This window comes from Lutjanus erythropterus, chromosome 12, assembly GCF_056507025.1.
Source record: "Lutjanus erythropterus isolate fLutEry1 chromosome 12, fLutEry1.hap2, whole genome shotgun sequence".
In the NCBI taxonomy this organism is placed as follows: Eukaryota; Metazoa; Chordata; class Actinopteri; order Lutjaniformes; family Lutjanidae; genus Lutjanus; species Lutjanus erythropterus.
Window position 1 is genome coordinate 25932917 of NC_139328.1, and position 16237 is coordinate 25949153.

At 39.0% G+C, this 16237-nt stretch overlaps 1 protein-coding gene across 1 annotated transcript in view; it reads right to left on the reverse strand.

The window, feature by feature from the left end:
• LOC146318069 (nuclear receptor coactivator 2-like) overlaps positions 1-15983 on the reverse strand; it is a 50455-nt gene extending 34472 nt beyond the window's left edge. The window contains exon 1 of the mRNA XM_084732673.1: positions 15736-15983. The gene's annotated coding sequence lies outside the window, so the exon portion shown is untranslated. The remainder of the gene's footprint in view (positions 1-15735) is intronic.
• Positions 15984-16237: the final 254 nt, after the last annotated feature.

A 16237-nucleotide genomic window follows, 5' to 3' on the forward strand; every position in this document is an offset into this window, starting at 1 on the left:
AATATCTCCAAAACTCTGCAACTCACGCTAAAACAATCAATTTTGGAGTCAACTGCTCCTTTAAACTGAATGTTATATGTTCCATACTGTATATGCTGATTATAATATCTATCCATTTGTTCAGGGATGGGGCACTTTAAGAGACCAACACCTTTTAATTGCCTTCTTGATTGCTACCATGAAAATTTTTAATAAATATTTGTCTCTGATACCCATTTCCTTAGATATGTTTAGCAACCTTTAGAGTTATTATAAGGCAACGGTAATAATCCTTTACCTGCCATAATATTTATCCAAGGTTATAGTATGAAGCCAAGGAGCTCGGTATAAGTCTACACTTTATGCTTACAATTTCAAAGATATCCTACCTGATCTATCTCTTTATTGAAGAGCAAAAAGAGCAGATGAGAACGCTTTTAACCTAGATGCTCTAGCGCAAGTACAACTGTGCACTGTGTAAAATTAAAAACCTCAGCCCTGACACTGAAAAGTGCACTTTGCTATACTCACTGAACTTGACAGCGTTATTAAGCACAGTATTATGAACAGACAAGAGTTAATGTGCTGAAGATGTACACAACCTGTTTGAATGGTGGATAATCAAACAGGGAGTGTGCTCATGACTCACGAAAACAATGTATCATTGTAATGTTCCTGCAGGCAATATGTGGGAGGCCTAGTGGGAAAACAGTAGGTGTCAATAATTACTTCAGTTAGAAATGCATGTAGGCATTCACACTGTTCATACTTCATGAACATTTCTGGCAAATAAGTTGACGGCCGTTAATAGAAGTCATGATGAGCCAAATTGTCTTGATAATATCCTCATGATCCTGAAAGTACTGTGTTCAAGTATAGGTAGGTGGAAAGAAAATGAAACACCCGTTGGCAGAAAGTTTCACCATATGGTCACCTCATGCTGCGAGACCTTCTACCAAGACACTGATGACAGAACTCAGCTTGTTGGCCCAACACTGTTTGTCTTTGTGGGATTTTAACAACCCACTTACAGCATGTCTGCAAGTCTTACACTTAGCTATCACATAGGAAAAAATCTAAGTACTTAATTGTCTGAACATCATGTGAACATTTGGATTTTTTGTGATCGCAGCAAGTTCTGACACTATCTAGTGATATTTTAGGTGCTTATATATCTTCCACTGATTTTTATGGTGTTTGTGACTCGCAGGCTTGGGTAGTAAAGTAGATTCCCACAAGTCTCACAACAGCACTCCAGTCTAAAGTGAAACTTATCTTAGAGCTGCCAATTCATTATCATGGCCTCTAGTGAAAAAAATGCTTCACAGGGTGAAAGTTTCACTGTTATTTTTTCTTTACCGTACAGTGCAATTTATTGTAGAATTTATTGTAAAATGCTGTCATATCCAAGAGTCAACATTTAATTTAAATGAATCAAGTTACATTACATTTATACTGTGATACTTGGTTACTTGACTACATTTTTAAAAGATAATTAGTAATTGTATGATTTTTAAAGTAGCCCCTCCAACTCTGGTGACTGGTGATGTTACAGTTATGTGGTGGAGATTCTGTTTCTCTTCTTGGATTCAAGAACTGACCCTTTGCTAAGCCCTGCCTCCAAACAGTACTTGTCCAATCATAGGTTAGCAACCGTAACTAGAGCGGTCAAGCTTTCCATTTCTCTACAAGTTCAAGTGGTGTGTAGGAGGCTCTGAGAAGAACAATACTCAGCGTTTCATGAGTCTGGACGGTGGCATCTTTTTTGTAGTCTCTCAAATAAGTGAAACACAAGAGCACACATGTAGCTTGCTGCCTCAGGTCTAAGCTGAGTTAGTGTGGCTCTTATCCCGGATGTCTTCCGTGATTGTGGTCCAGCTGGTCTGGCTTGGTGACCCTTCTCAAGGTCCACTGCAATAATCGAGTCTCTGTGATTCCTTTTCCCGCATTAATGAGCGTATTTCTGTCATCTATCATGTAGATATACCTGCCGCATTTGACCATGCAACCAATGTTTGCTGAGATGTGAGCTGGCTTTGGCCTATCATTTATGCAGCTGATAGGTAACTTTACATAAATACTTTCACAGGGTTCTTGTTTTAAAACATGTCAAATAAAAACATTAAAACGTCAGCTGGGGATTTCTCAGCTGACAAGTCGAGTTAGCAGTAGCTTGCATCAGCCAGCTACACTTATGAAATCTGCTTGTGAGTCATTTTTGACATCAAAATCCACGGTCATCACCTAGAAATGAGAATCTGATTTTGTTAAAGGAATCACAGACCTCATGTTTCAACAATTACTCCCAATTTTTATGTTAAATTAGCCACTATCACCATAAACTGTATAAATGCAGTGTAAGAATGTAAAGTTTGGCAGGTGTAGCAACAGTAGCAAAGGAGGGTGGTGCTTAGAAAAGGGTCAATTACAAACTGCACAAACAGCAACTTCAGCATTTTTCAATTTGGACCCTATTTTCTGATATGTTTGTATGCAAGCGACTAATGAGGGCAACATCTTTTGAAATTGATCCAGTATTGAACTTCTGTAGTACTGAAACAATGAAATCCTTAGGGGTAATTGATCACCATCAAATTGCGTCCACTAAAAATGCTTACACTTTAAGAGAAAGGTCTGTCTCTGTAGTGATCCTTTCCGTAATGTTGTCAGTGACTTCTGATAACTTTCTGAGTCTGTCAGTGGCAATACAAGCACTTCTAGTGGACATTGTTTGACAGCGTGCAATTGCCCATAAGGATTACATTGCAGCAAGTTCTGTGCCGACAGCTGCAGCACTCTCTCTCTGTACAAGACCCATTTCAAAAATTGTTGTCCCCATTACTCACACAGACACAAAAATATGCTAAATAGGGACCAGGTTAAAAAAATTGAATGAAATCAACACTAGCAGTGATTATTTGCACTCCAAGTCAATTGTGCATATATCGGTCAGATCAATGTGTAGCAGTCAGTTATTGTTAGGTTTTTTATTTTGAACATACATATTAAAATAAATGTGTAGGCATAATCTTGTTCTTGTGATATGACAATCAGACACTGATGAAGCAGAGCCTAACAGTTACAAGCAGAGAGAAGGACGGTAGGCCTTTAAGGCCCTTCAATGGGCCAACACATCACCTGACCGTTACATAACAGCCAGTCTGTGGGGCTGAAACTGAGCAGATGAAGGCAGGAAAGAGGGATAAGGGACAGAGAAAACAAGAGGGAGGGAGAGGGACAGAGGCAAGAAATGAGATGAGAGAAAAATAATGGATGGAAGAAGGGAAATGTAAAAGAAGTTTAAAATGAAACCATAGCAGAATGGAGGGTAGGAAGCGTATCAATTGGATGAACAATTTTTATTGGTGCATTTGTATAGTCATTAAATCAGTGAGTGCAAATGTTGTAAAATAAGACAAGTGGGTGTGGATGGGGGTTGACAAGAAAAAGACAATGGGAAGAGGGACATCTGTTGCTCTGAATAATCAGGCCTGAGGAAGGAAGAAAATATGGCCTAATTACACCAAGAGAGGAGAGGAGAGGAGAGGAGAGGAGAGGAGAGGAGAGGAGAGGAGAGACGGACGATGAAGGAAAACAGCCAATCATGTTGTTAAAAAAAAAAAAAACCAAACAAAACGAAATGAGGACTTGAGGACTACACTTGTCAATAAAGGAATCTGTTGCAGCCATCATGAATTCAAGCTGACCACAGCTGGTGTTCTCCTTAAAGAACGATGCTACAAACTTTCTGGGTCAACTGTCAAGTATAGAGGGGTTTTTAGTTGAACATTTACACCAGCTCAACTCAACAACTCTCTGCGTGTACTTTATCTTGTTTCATGTTCTTACTAAATTTGAAATGGTCTTTCAATATATCACCTCTCTTGCAGTATAGCATTATATTAAATGTAACCACTGAATCATGATACATATTATATTGCCAGATTCTTGCCAATATACAGGCCTACTACAAAGTGAGGTCATTCAAAGATGTTTTTTTTTTTTACATATTTTGTGGTACATTTGTCAATGAGATCAGAGTTGGGTAGCATTACTTTTAAAAGTAATGTTACAGAGTTGCCTGTTTAAAAAAAGTTCTCAAAAATGGAAAGCCCTTTGGGATTCCTTGTGCATGTTGGTTGTGTTGTCCTGACAGCATATTACACAGCTGCCTCTATTAAAACAATAAAGCACGGAAAACAGTGTGTCAGAAAACTAATAAGATAAATTAGTTGTAGTTCAAGTAGCAAAACTAGGCTAGGGTAATCTCACCATTCAATAGCTGCACATCAGACAAGGCATCAAAAGGTTTGTATTGAGTAGGAAAATAAAATCCAGAAAATGGAATTAAACTTAATTTGGAAACACTGAGCACAACATTAGACAGTGTTGTCATTTCTTTAGGGGTACAAGTTATTATTGGTTATATGAGGTAAGTTGACATCATGTTGACTGGAGATATCGTCACAAGCTTGACAAGATGACCTCAAAAGTTGATGAAAGCTTGCTGAATGTTTAAATCAATCCTCTCAAAAAGGTGCACACACACACACACACACACACACACACACACAACACACTGAACTCACGACCTGGACTATACAGACATTTCAATCAATGTCTAAAGATGCACATGAGCCCACTTGGACAAATGCAGAAGTACATACAGAGAGACACATATGGCCTTGCGTACGCACTCGCACATACACACACATGCAAGCACACAATGAATTAACACTAATGTAGCCTGCGACAAAAGCCTTTGCCCCGTTCAGCCTGATACTAATACAATCAGAGGAGCCAAGAGCTTCACAAAGTGGAGCCATTTAAAAACAATTTGAGCCAGAGAGAAGAGACGAGGCCAGAGGGTCAAACCAGCCATTAAGGAATTAAAGCTGAGGATCGATCACAGGATGCTTAAGGGGACTCTGTCTCCAATAGAAACCATCGCTCCTCAGTTTCTTTGTTTTGAGTTTGTGAAAAACCACTAGTGATAGGGGGGGTCTGTCACAGGTGTGTTTTTATTCTGTTTACTTGTTAGAGCTACATGTACCAATTTGCATTTTTAAAGCTGCTTTATTTTGACATGTTGAATAATTATTTTAAGGAAGAGAAAAAGATGGTTTTGGGAAACATCAGTAAGTGCTGATTATGAGAAACACTACTACCAATGATACCTCTGTAATAATATACAATCTATTACGCAGACTAGTGCTGTAACTAACGATTATTTTCATTATTGATTAATCAGTCGGTTATTTTCTTGATTATTCAATTGGTGGTTTGGTCCATAAAATGTGAGACAATGATGCAAAGTGTTGATCGGTGTTTCCGAAAGCTCAAGATGACATCCTCAAATGTTTGTTTTGTCCACAACTCATGATATATAGTTCACTGTCATAGCAAACTAAAGAAAAGAGAAAATATTCACATTTGAGAAGCTGGACAAGATTTATCTAAAAATGACTCAAAATAATTAATCCAATCAAAATAGTTGGTTATTAGTTGTCTGATAATCAATTAATCGATTAACGCAGATCATCTTCTCATCTTAAATGAATTAAATAAAATGCATTAAGCGCGTGTTTTTATATTTTATAATTCCAGTGAATAATTTTCCACAAGAAACAAGCTGTCTTCACTTACGAGACAATTTTTTTTACAAAGGTCTACAGAAGTTCGATAGAAAGCTGAGCACTAGGATGTCACAGTGAGGTTGACCTTTGACCTCCAACTTCTAATCAGTTCATCTTTGAGTCCAAGTGGATGTTTGTACAAAATTTGAGGAAATTCCATGAGATATCACATTCATGAGACTGGGATAGATGTACAAACAGACGAGCCGAAAACTTAATACCTCTGGCCACTGCTGTTGCCGGCATGAAGGCATAAAAAAAGTCTAAAAACAGTATTATTTCAAGAACACAGCATTCCAGGGTCCTATCTTCACTTCAAAGCTGAACTGTGTTTCACTCTCATGTCTGCAGTCAGTATATAGTCAGTGGCTCCCATACTGGTTCAGGTGTGTTATCATTTTCTGGTCTGTTCAGCTTTCAAGCAATATCCCTTGAAATCTACTTCCTGGTAAGTTACAGGTGACAGAGAGTAGGTAGGTCTCACATTACAGCCAGATGGAGGTCAGGTAGGGAGAAACAGATGGAAACTTAGTGGTGCAACCTATTTAGCAGTAATTATGATTGCCTGTTAAAATAAAAGTGCAGCAAAGTTTGTTAATAAAGACCAGATAATTACAAGAAATACTACACAATAGGGACTGGCTGAAAAGCCGTTGGGATGATGTGACAATCACCATTTGCATGAGAGGCCTTCTATGACAAAATGATAGTTGTCATGGAAGTAAAGCACACTATGGGTTGTTATTAAAGTAATGAGTCATCCTCAGGCATTAGCTTGCAGAATAATTGAGGTTTTGAGCATGTAACAAAAAAATGACTGACCACGCAGTCTTATGTAATGACTGGCAGCACAAAATTAAAGCTAATGTGTTTTTGCAGGGATAGTGAAAAACTTCCAGCTTCATACTTAATGTAATAACACCTCTGCACCCTGACTTTAGAGACATTAAATGTTAAATGTCAGAGTTGTTATCCCTGACAGTCCATCATTTAATGTTTCACTTCATGTCATAGACAAGCCAGCTAGTCTTTACATGAGAAGAAACATATTGTTCTGAATTACTGAGGCTTCTCCTTCACCCATTCAGGTCTGTGCATCTTTGAGACAGACTTAAGGGCCTTTTGCACCATTGCATGGTAACCACCCTGACAACTGCCTACCTGCTAGTGTTCCCCCCCCAAAAGAAAAACGACAGGCAGATGCTTCAGTGAAGTTAATGGGACATCCACCCAAAAGTGCACAACATATCTACTACTTTGGTGGAAATGTTGTCCCAGACTCAGTTTTCTACTGGTTGTCCTGGCACGTGGCTAGTGTTGTGCTGTACATTTCCAGGAATTCTGACACCAACATTATCAGCTCCCCCATGATCACTTCCCTCTGACCCGTGATGCCCCCTCTGCTGGCATTGCCTCATTGAAATGACCGGAGGCTGCACGTTACTGTGTGGTGGTGTGAAACATTTTACAACCTTTAAGGAACCTTTTAAATAAACACTGATGTTGTTAATAAAGTTAGTCATTCATTATTTCAGATTATAGACAAATGTTTCCACTGCATAGTACAACTCAGTTCAGCTTGACCTGGTCCATTTTTGGTATCACCATGCCCAAGGTTCCACGCAAGCAGAGCCGACACCAAATGGTAGAGTGAAAGTGGTGCAGACCACCAATTGGTCAGAGAGAATCATCACAGTTGCCACTTTTGTGACACAGACATCCTACACACCGACCACAATTTGTTCTATTCACTTAACCCAGATTGTAAAAAATGGCAGCCCGCAAAACCACACTGTGGTCAATTGACAAGGTGCAGACATTCCTCCGTTTAGCTGGCAGTTATAAGATCCAGCCAATTAACAATACCACCTACGTTGTGGGTGTGCTATCTCACACACTCACTCCCCTCCCTCCTCTCTGCAGCCCCTCTGTGCGATAATATTACAATTAATGATCAGAAAATGTTTTTATGTCACGACACACAGGAAAGATGAGTCCATATTCATACACTCTCACCTTCTTCCTCTCACTCTCTCTCTGCTGCAGGTCAGCTTTTTTTTTCGTTTTACCTGGTTACAGGTGGAGCTGCAGGTCAATCATTGCTCGCTCCTCAAATTCGTGCCTTTTTTTAAAAAAAAAATCCCATTTAGCTTTCCCCAAACCCATACTGCGGCTGTAGAAAAAAGACTCTGGTCCCCATTTGATGCTCTAAAATCGAAACAAGTTCAGAGTGGGACAGTCAAGGCAGTTTGATGGGCGTCAAGATGCTTTCAGTGCATGTTCTGAATTAGAACAATGGGTGTACGTCAAAGCATGAGCGTCTTGAGTGGAGTAAAGTATAGCCAAGCTGTACCATGCAATGGAAACATAGCTTATGGTTACTGATGTTGTGCTGCATCATACCTGTGGGTACCTGTGGGATACAACAGTCATTCCAGGTGTGGGGGTCAGCCATTTATCATACACCCCACCATGGTGTTACACCACTCGCAGCACACAATTAGGTTATTTCTTAAAAAACATTTACAACAACATGTGAATTAGTGGCAAACTTTTACTCCCTCATACTAAAGCTCAAACAATCTGATAAGGAATAAATATCCGGAAAAGGAAATGTAGATTTATACTATTTTTACACCAAAATTAGCATGTATATGCAGGTGTTTTAAACTCAACTAAACCTGCTAAAAGTAGGCGATTGACCCCTTTCCCATTGCTGGTAGACCAATTTGCCTTTCTGGATCGCACTAAATAGACGAAACTAAACTCATGTATGCAGGAGAGCAGATAAAAAAATGTTTTTAAAACTATCTGTGCAGCTCTCAGTACTTTTGCAGCTTCTAACTGAATCTCTGTGGTTTAAAGTAAAGCTTCTCTCCTAAATCGCTGTTTCTACTTTTAGGTATCTGCTTTATTTTACTGTTTCATGTTCAGCTGGATAGGAGTTGTGTTAAGCTACTGCTGGTGATTCCTTGAAGTTTGTTGCTTCATAAGAAAAGTTTTTAGATAACAAAATAATGGGGGATTTTTATTGTGAAGAATTCATGGCATGCTTTATCCACCCTTTTACAGATACTTGACTAAAGATGATGACAAACTGAGCTGAGCCAGGCAGAACATGTTTGTGAAAAAGGAGCAAAAGAGTCACAGAGGTTACAGAGGGAGGTTACAAGGCCTAATTGCTCCTGCTGAAAAGGCCAACTGTCAGATGTTAGTGGGGTTTTTTTGTGCAGTTTAAAAGGGGCTATATACACAACCTGTGAGTGGTCATAAGTGGATGCAGCTCCTTTTTAAGGGGTCACAACACAAAAAGTTTGAAAACCAATGGAAAAGCTCTGACACAATGCGCAGATGTGATGCTAGGCTGATACTCAGAGCTTTCTTTGTTTTTATATAATAGAATGTTTAACTGCTTCAACAGAAAAACGGTGGGCCGAGTCAACAAAACTAGGCTCATGTTTGGCCCTTGGAGGATGTAACCATAACTGGTTTGACTGAGATGGGACCCTCCCCACGTTGGTGTCTAAGCTTCTGTCTAAGCCAGCAAGCCCTCCCATCACACACACACATAAAGTAGATTTAATGCCCTGCTGAGGCTGGATTAAGACCAGTGGCTTCTCCCACACTGAAGGGCCTGCATCATATGCAGGGTGGGTGTGTTTGTTTGTGTGTGGGTGCATCTCTGTGCGTCGGCGTGTCCACGTCAATACGTCCAATCTCTTTACATCTCTGCTGTTTGGTGCTACAGTGATGCTGTTCTGAGCCACTGGCTTTATGGTGTGTGGCTTACCGTCTGTTGCCTGGGACAACAAGCATTTTGTTGATCTAGCCAGCTTTGTATCTCTGGGTCACATCAGAGAGAACAACATCTATTCTACATCACAGTAACTAACAACTACAAACAGCACTGTCACAAAACAAATACATTAAAATACAACAGTGGAGAGAAACTTGTACTGCTGCTTCTATTGACACCCTGAGGCTCATTACAGCTGACAAACCATATTATACTTCCAATGGTATTTTTAACTAAACCAACACAGTAAGGTGAGCACAAATACAAGTTACCAGTTAGGCTCCATAGTAGAAAGCACTCCTTCATACAGTTTTGCCAACATAGAACTATTCTCCAACTTGGTGTTGCAGCTGAACATATTGAGATTGACTGATCAAAGCTAATCTGTCCACCAAATTTCATGGGAATTTGTTAATTGTACTGATGAAATGTTTGAACACACTGTCCATTCATAAATAATTAAATACAGAGGTACATTTCTGTATAAAATGATGCCACAAAACAGACTAGAGGTAGCATTTGTATTTACCTACAAACTCTATCTTAAACCCTCATTTGTCAGACTTTTTCTCCAAAACATAAATAAACTGTGACAATCTCCAATGCTCAAAATGTCAGCCTTTTAGAACCCAACAAGCCCTGCCTTCATATTTGACCACACAATTGAAGTAATAATGTGTTCAGTGGATATTGAGATCACTTTATTAGCACCATATATGGTAGAACTCCTTCATCACATGGTGTCAGTAAGCTCCAAAATTGCGTTTACACCGCTGGAGGCCTTGAACTCTGCAAGTTTTCACCCGAAAGTGAGAAAATGTCCATACTGTGACCCTAAGTGTCCCTCATCTATCCTTACTTTACTTAGCAACCCGTATTACAGTTGATGCTTGATCAGTCTCTGAACCCATTGGCTATTGTCTGACAACAATTTAGGCTATGGGGGCAACAGTTTCAGGGTTTCTAGTGCAGCAAGCAGATATCTGGGCCAAGACTTCCATGCACCAGTCACTGTTTAATTGTTTAGTCCGATTAATAACTTGAGGCACATGAATAGATTTGGAGTTGAGAGATGACATCAACAAGCAGGCTGTATCTACGCCTGGGTATCGGTACTCAGTACCTTTAAGGTATAGACTGAAATCACCCAGTACCAGCCAGATCTAGAAAAAAATAATTATTTATATGGGTTTGCTTGCAGCCAATCACCACATGCATTCTTTATGAAGAAGACCCTTTGAAGTTAACTTGAGGTGAAATACTTTGACATGCATTAATTTATTATCAGTATCTCAGAGATGTAAGTCATCCATACGTTTAAGATCTCCTAAACTCAACAACTGTCTGTGTCTGTGCCCAAACTATGTACAGGATCGTCTATCCTGAAGACTATCAGGATATAATTTAGAGGAACCAGCAGAATTTAGACAGGAATAATTTGGTTGTTACTCCCTAAACACTAGAGAAATTTCAAATTTCAGTTTCATGTTTTGAATGGGGACCAATTTATGTCTAAAATTCTGTCATCATGGCCATAAAAGAGCATCTCGCTGTCTCTTCACCTGAGAGTTTTACTTTTTTGTTGAATTGTTGTCAAAGTTTCCAAAGACTCCTGGCACTGGTGTGCTGGAATGGAAAGCAAACGCCTTTCTGTGTGCTGTGAAATGAGTGGCCATAAAATTCAAGCTGTACACATTGACCCACTTCAACTAATGCCTTTTCGACTGGCTAACCAGCCACCCCCACCACACCCTTACATGTCTCAACAAATACAGACTAACTGGTATTTGAATAACAGGACAATTTAAAGTGATGTGTGATAATGATTCAGTACCACCTGAGCACTGTTTATTTTAAAACTGTCTCTTCTTATTTTCTTTACTTTTTAAATTCTTTTAATCTCATCATAATTGTTAGCATTAGCTAGAGCCATAGCAAAGGGAGGAACATGTTATCATCACTAAATTCAGCTGAGATGTTGGATGATTCTACATTTTTTCTACTTAACCAGCGACAAGCCTTCAAGAATTAGGGAGGAGAGCAAGAGGACCACCATAAACTCAAACTGTGTCATCAAAAAATCCAAAAAAAACAGCTGTTTGACTGAAAGCTGATCTCAGGCAAGGCAAGTTCTGTGCAGAAACACCAGTCCAATTAACATATAGCATCAGCATCAAAAAACACAGTCAGGTTTTATGACTTCAAATAAAGTGTTTATAGATGGCTTGTTAGCAGGCTGCTCAGCCAGTAGCGGCTCATTACTCTGCGTGTGCAGCTTCATGTAATGTGAGAGCCAGATCGATTATAGACCGGAATCAATAACATTGAACATGGCTGCCCAGATGCTAACTCAATTGTGAGCACACACACACACACACACACACACTCACACAGGCCAAGATTAAAAAAACAAAACCAAAAATAAACACCAAATGCAATTTCTCATGTCCATCAATTTGCACATGCAAAATAGCACTCATCCTCTCTCTCTTATGGACACACAGACACACACGCCTTCAAACAAAACTGGAAACAGAATCAGTCAGCCTGGTAACATAAACACTTAAAAACAGGGGTTGTTCTGATACCAGTATCAGAAATTGGGTTCTTAATGTTTTTTTAATTTGCCCCGTTGAGTGAGTGAGTCAGAAATCTACTTGCCCAAACTCAATTTTTACTTGACCCTGTACAAATTGTATTCTTTCTTGGCGGCCATCAAGTAACAACAAAGACTAGTGTTAATTGTTATGTTTAATCTAGGACTTCAACATCTATAATTTGTCAGAAAATCGTGAAAAATGTCCATCCCAATGTCTCAAAGTCCAAAGTAAAGTCTTTAATTGTCTGGTTTTGTCAGTCCAAAGATATTGAGTTTAATATGATAACAAACAGAGAAAAAGAAATCTCCATGTCTGAGGGGCTGAAAACAGTGCTTTCTGCCATTTTTGCACGAAACATTACTTAAAGGATTAACTCATAATCAAAATAGTTTAATAGTTTAATTATTTTGAACCACTTGCCTGGTCAGGCAAGTAAGTTGCTAGATTTACTAGCCCAACATGGCAAGTGGGCAAGCCTTACTGCTGAAAATAAAATGCTGGATTTAGTATCAGCGAGTGCATGAGCCATCCGCACCATTTCAATATCATGTACTTTATTAGCCCTGACACAGGACCCTGCTACTTTTCAGCAGTGTCCCACACACCATTTTTTTTTTTACTTGAGTAAGCCCAGATAACAATGATAGCAATCATATCAAATCCATGCATAAATAATAATAACATATGTTATCATGTTATATTTTTTATCATGTAGTGGTATCAAGAACACCATAAACTGTAAATCTGAAGGAGTTCAAGGAAGTTGACAACTAACACAGGGGACCAGTATATCCCAACACAGCACGATACAAAAACTACTGAACCGACAGTAGAGTAAAACTTTTGTGTTCAGATTTGATCCAGTGGTTAAACTCTGGACCCTTGAATGTTCAAAATTCAGCAAAATGCATGCATGTGGTAATCAGGCTGTGAGAGTCAAGCTTGTTCAGACACAGAGAGAGAAACAGAGAGCGAGGCTTTGTTTATTGTCAGTGACACTTGCTCTCTAGTTGTACCCCGTGTGGCGGCTGAAGTGTTGTGCTACATACAACATTCATTAAAGGCCAAATGCAGACACATAGTCCTGAGTGTGATTTCTAAGTGTTATTCAAGTTTCATGTCAAGCTTTGCAGATTTGATTGCATATAGAGGACAGTAACTCCCAGGGGATAAAAATCATGGGTTTTAATCTAGTTTACAGGGTTTAAGAGTGAAAGTCAAGCAATCTTCAAGGTACCGAAAATGATCATCATGTCTAAATTGTGATGCTGGGCAAAATGGGAAAAAAGGAAAAACTCTAGATGTTGAAAATCAAGCATTTTTAAAGGATTGTATTCAAATTCAAGCATATTCCTAATCTTGAAAACATAACTGCTAAAATTAGGCGTTTTCCAAACTTTCAAGACTTTGTTATAATGTGGGTGTCACAATACAGTAAGCTTATTAATCAGGCCAACAGACACACTAACACACTCATGATAGTTTTGTCAAAATTTGAATGAAGACAGAAGATGATTCTACATGATATTGTGATACTGTGGCATATTACAGATGTACCCAGAAAACAAAATAGATATTTAGATTAATCAGATATAGAGATAAATTCACTGATAAAGCAGTATAACTTAAAAAAATATGTAATCCAAAACGAAAGCAAAAACACTTGGAGATACTGCAGCAGTTTCACATTGTTCTACTGGCCTGGAGGTCAAACTCCACATTTAACTCACCCGCTGATTGACTTATCTGCTGTTGCAGGCAGCGAGTGTTGGTGTGAAAATTAACATACAGTCACAGCTGAGCAACTTCATAAAACTCTCCTGTTTTTGACTGCGCTTATGACAGATTTCATAACAGAAGTTTAGAGAAAAATACCTACCTACCTAATAATACTGCTCAGTAAAACCGAGAGGATCTAGTCTGTAAATAAGTTATCATCTGGTCAACAGCATGGGCACATAATTATTAAAAGACAGCAAAACAGGTTAGTTCACTATATACAGACTAGATCTTCTCTGTTTTTAAAAGATGGTGACAACAAAACATTCAGTCACCCTTACTTTTAACCAGAGGTGAGTAACAAAGTACTTTGTTACTGTACTAAATAGAGTTTTAAGGTATCTGTACTTTACTTGAGTATCTATTTTTCTGTCAACTTTTTACTTTTACTCCCTACATTTTAACACAAATATCTTGTACTTGCTACTACTTACATTTTCAAAACAGGCTGCTTTAGTTTTGATGCATTTGAGGGGGATAAATGATTATTTTTTTTTAAATTTTGAATCATTTTACACCACCTTCTCAACATCAAGACTATACTAGACTACTAGATTATTCATCAGTGCATAACGCGCACGACAGATGTAACAAGGTGAAAACAATGTAAAAGATGTTAACAAGACAAATCAGACAAGAAAGGGAGACTCGGACAGAAACAGCCAGTAGAAATGTCCATCAGAGAGCTACTTTTATCATTTGAGTACATTTCAGAGCCTGTACTTTTTCATTTTTACTTGGGTAAAGAAGATGAATCACTACTTCTACTTTTACCAGTTCTTTCACACATGTAGCTGTATTTCTACTTGAGTTAAGAATATGTGTACTCTTGCCACCTCTGTTTTTTTAGCTCATTTGTAGGTTATGAGCGTACCATCCTGTGTAAGCTGTAATTTCACAGACCTTACACCACACTAACTGCATTAAAAACAACTTTTTCATATTTTTTTTTATCAACAGTCATCACGAAACTCTGCATACCAGCTCACTTCATAAAGCTGTGAAAATGTTGTCACTGGTTTACTGATGATTTCCCTTGAGGTATTCGCTGTACATGAAGTGAATCTGCCGCTTTCTGGATGAGTGTTAACAACAGTTGTTACTGAAGCAGAGCAAACTGAGTGTGCAGTGGGCTGCTGGTTACACCTCAGGTGACAGAGCAGCTACAGGCCTACTGCTGACTGTGCACTCTGACTGTGGATGTGTGTGTGTGCGCGCGTGTGTGTCTGTGGATGTGTGTGTGCGTGCATGTGTGTGTGTGTGTGTGTGTGTGTGGGAGTGTGACCAGTCATTCATGACCACTCCCCCCCAACACACACACACACACACACACACACACACACACACACACACACACACACACAGTCAAAACCACAATAATACATGATCGCTCAAAGTCCAAGTCTGACTGAGACATGTCACACATACTGTGAGCATCAAACTCATTATCATTCTGTCTATTTATTATGAACGAATGATATTATCATAAGATATTGTTCTATAGTTTATAAATTTGATCTGTATTGTACTGGTCTAATATAATCAGAAGAATCAAATAGAATGTTTATTGAAATAAACAAATTTATACTACAGTTTAAAATGAAAAATGTGTTCTTGATCCAAAAGTAAACAGACAAAAGTATCTCCAATCAAAACACATTGATGGACACATATAAAACATTTTCAAATCCACTGACAGGTACTTCAACACAGAGAGCAACAACTCAATCTAAGTGATTACTGTTTAGTAATGAAGTTAAAGGTTTGTTTAAAAGCAAGGCTCTTATTTTATATTGTCATCTCTTGAGAAATATTCATCTATGAGTTTAACTCACTTAAACGCCACAATTATTAATGTAAATGTAGCACAAACGATGTCAAAACCTTACAGACTGTGTCTTTAAATCTGATATTCAGGGTAGTATAGAGTCTGATAGCCACTCACCTCTGCTGTGGCTAAACCAGTCCATAACCAGTCCAGAGCCGGCTGACCATCCCATGCCGGCCGGGCAGACGCGCTGGTTTTCACACCATACACACACAGTCAACACAGCAGTTCACAACACATGCACACACCACTCAAACACACACACTCGTTTTGTATTTCCCCTCTTTTCTCTGTGAGATTACCTCCGTGTGTGAGTGTGTGTGAGTGTGTCATCTGCGCCTAATGACAGCTGACAAACTACATGCCACAAATCCTCTCTCCCTCTGTCCCCTCCCCCCATCACGTAGACACACACACACTCACACACTCCTCCCTGTCTCCTCCCACAACACACACACACACTCCTCCCTTCTATTAGCCAATGTGCAGAAAAAAAACCCTCCCTCCTCTCACACAGCCTTTCTAGATACTGAATGATTTACATGACCTGTAAATTTTGGACTCATGTTGCATTTTGTGGCAGTGCAGGGCATGACTTTCATTTCCTGTCATTTTCACA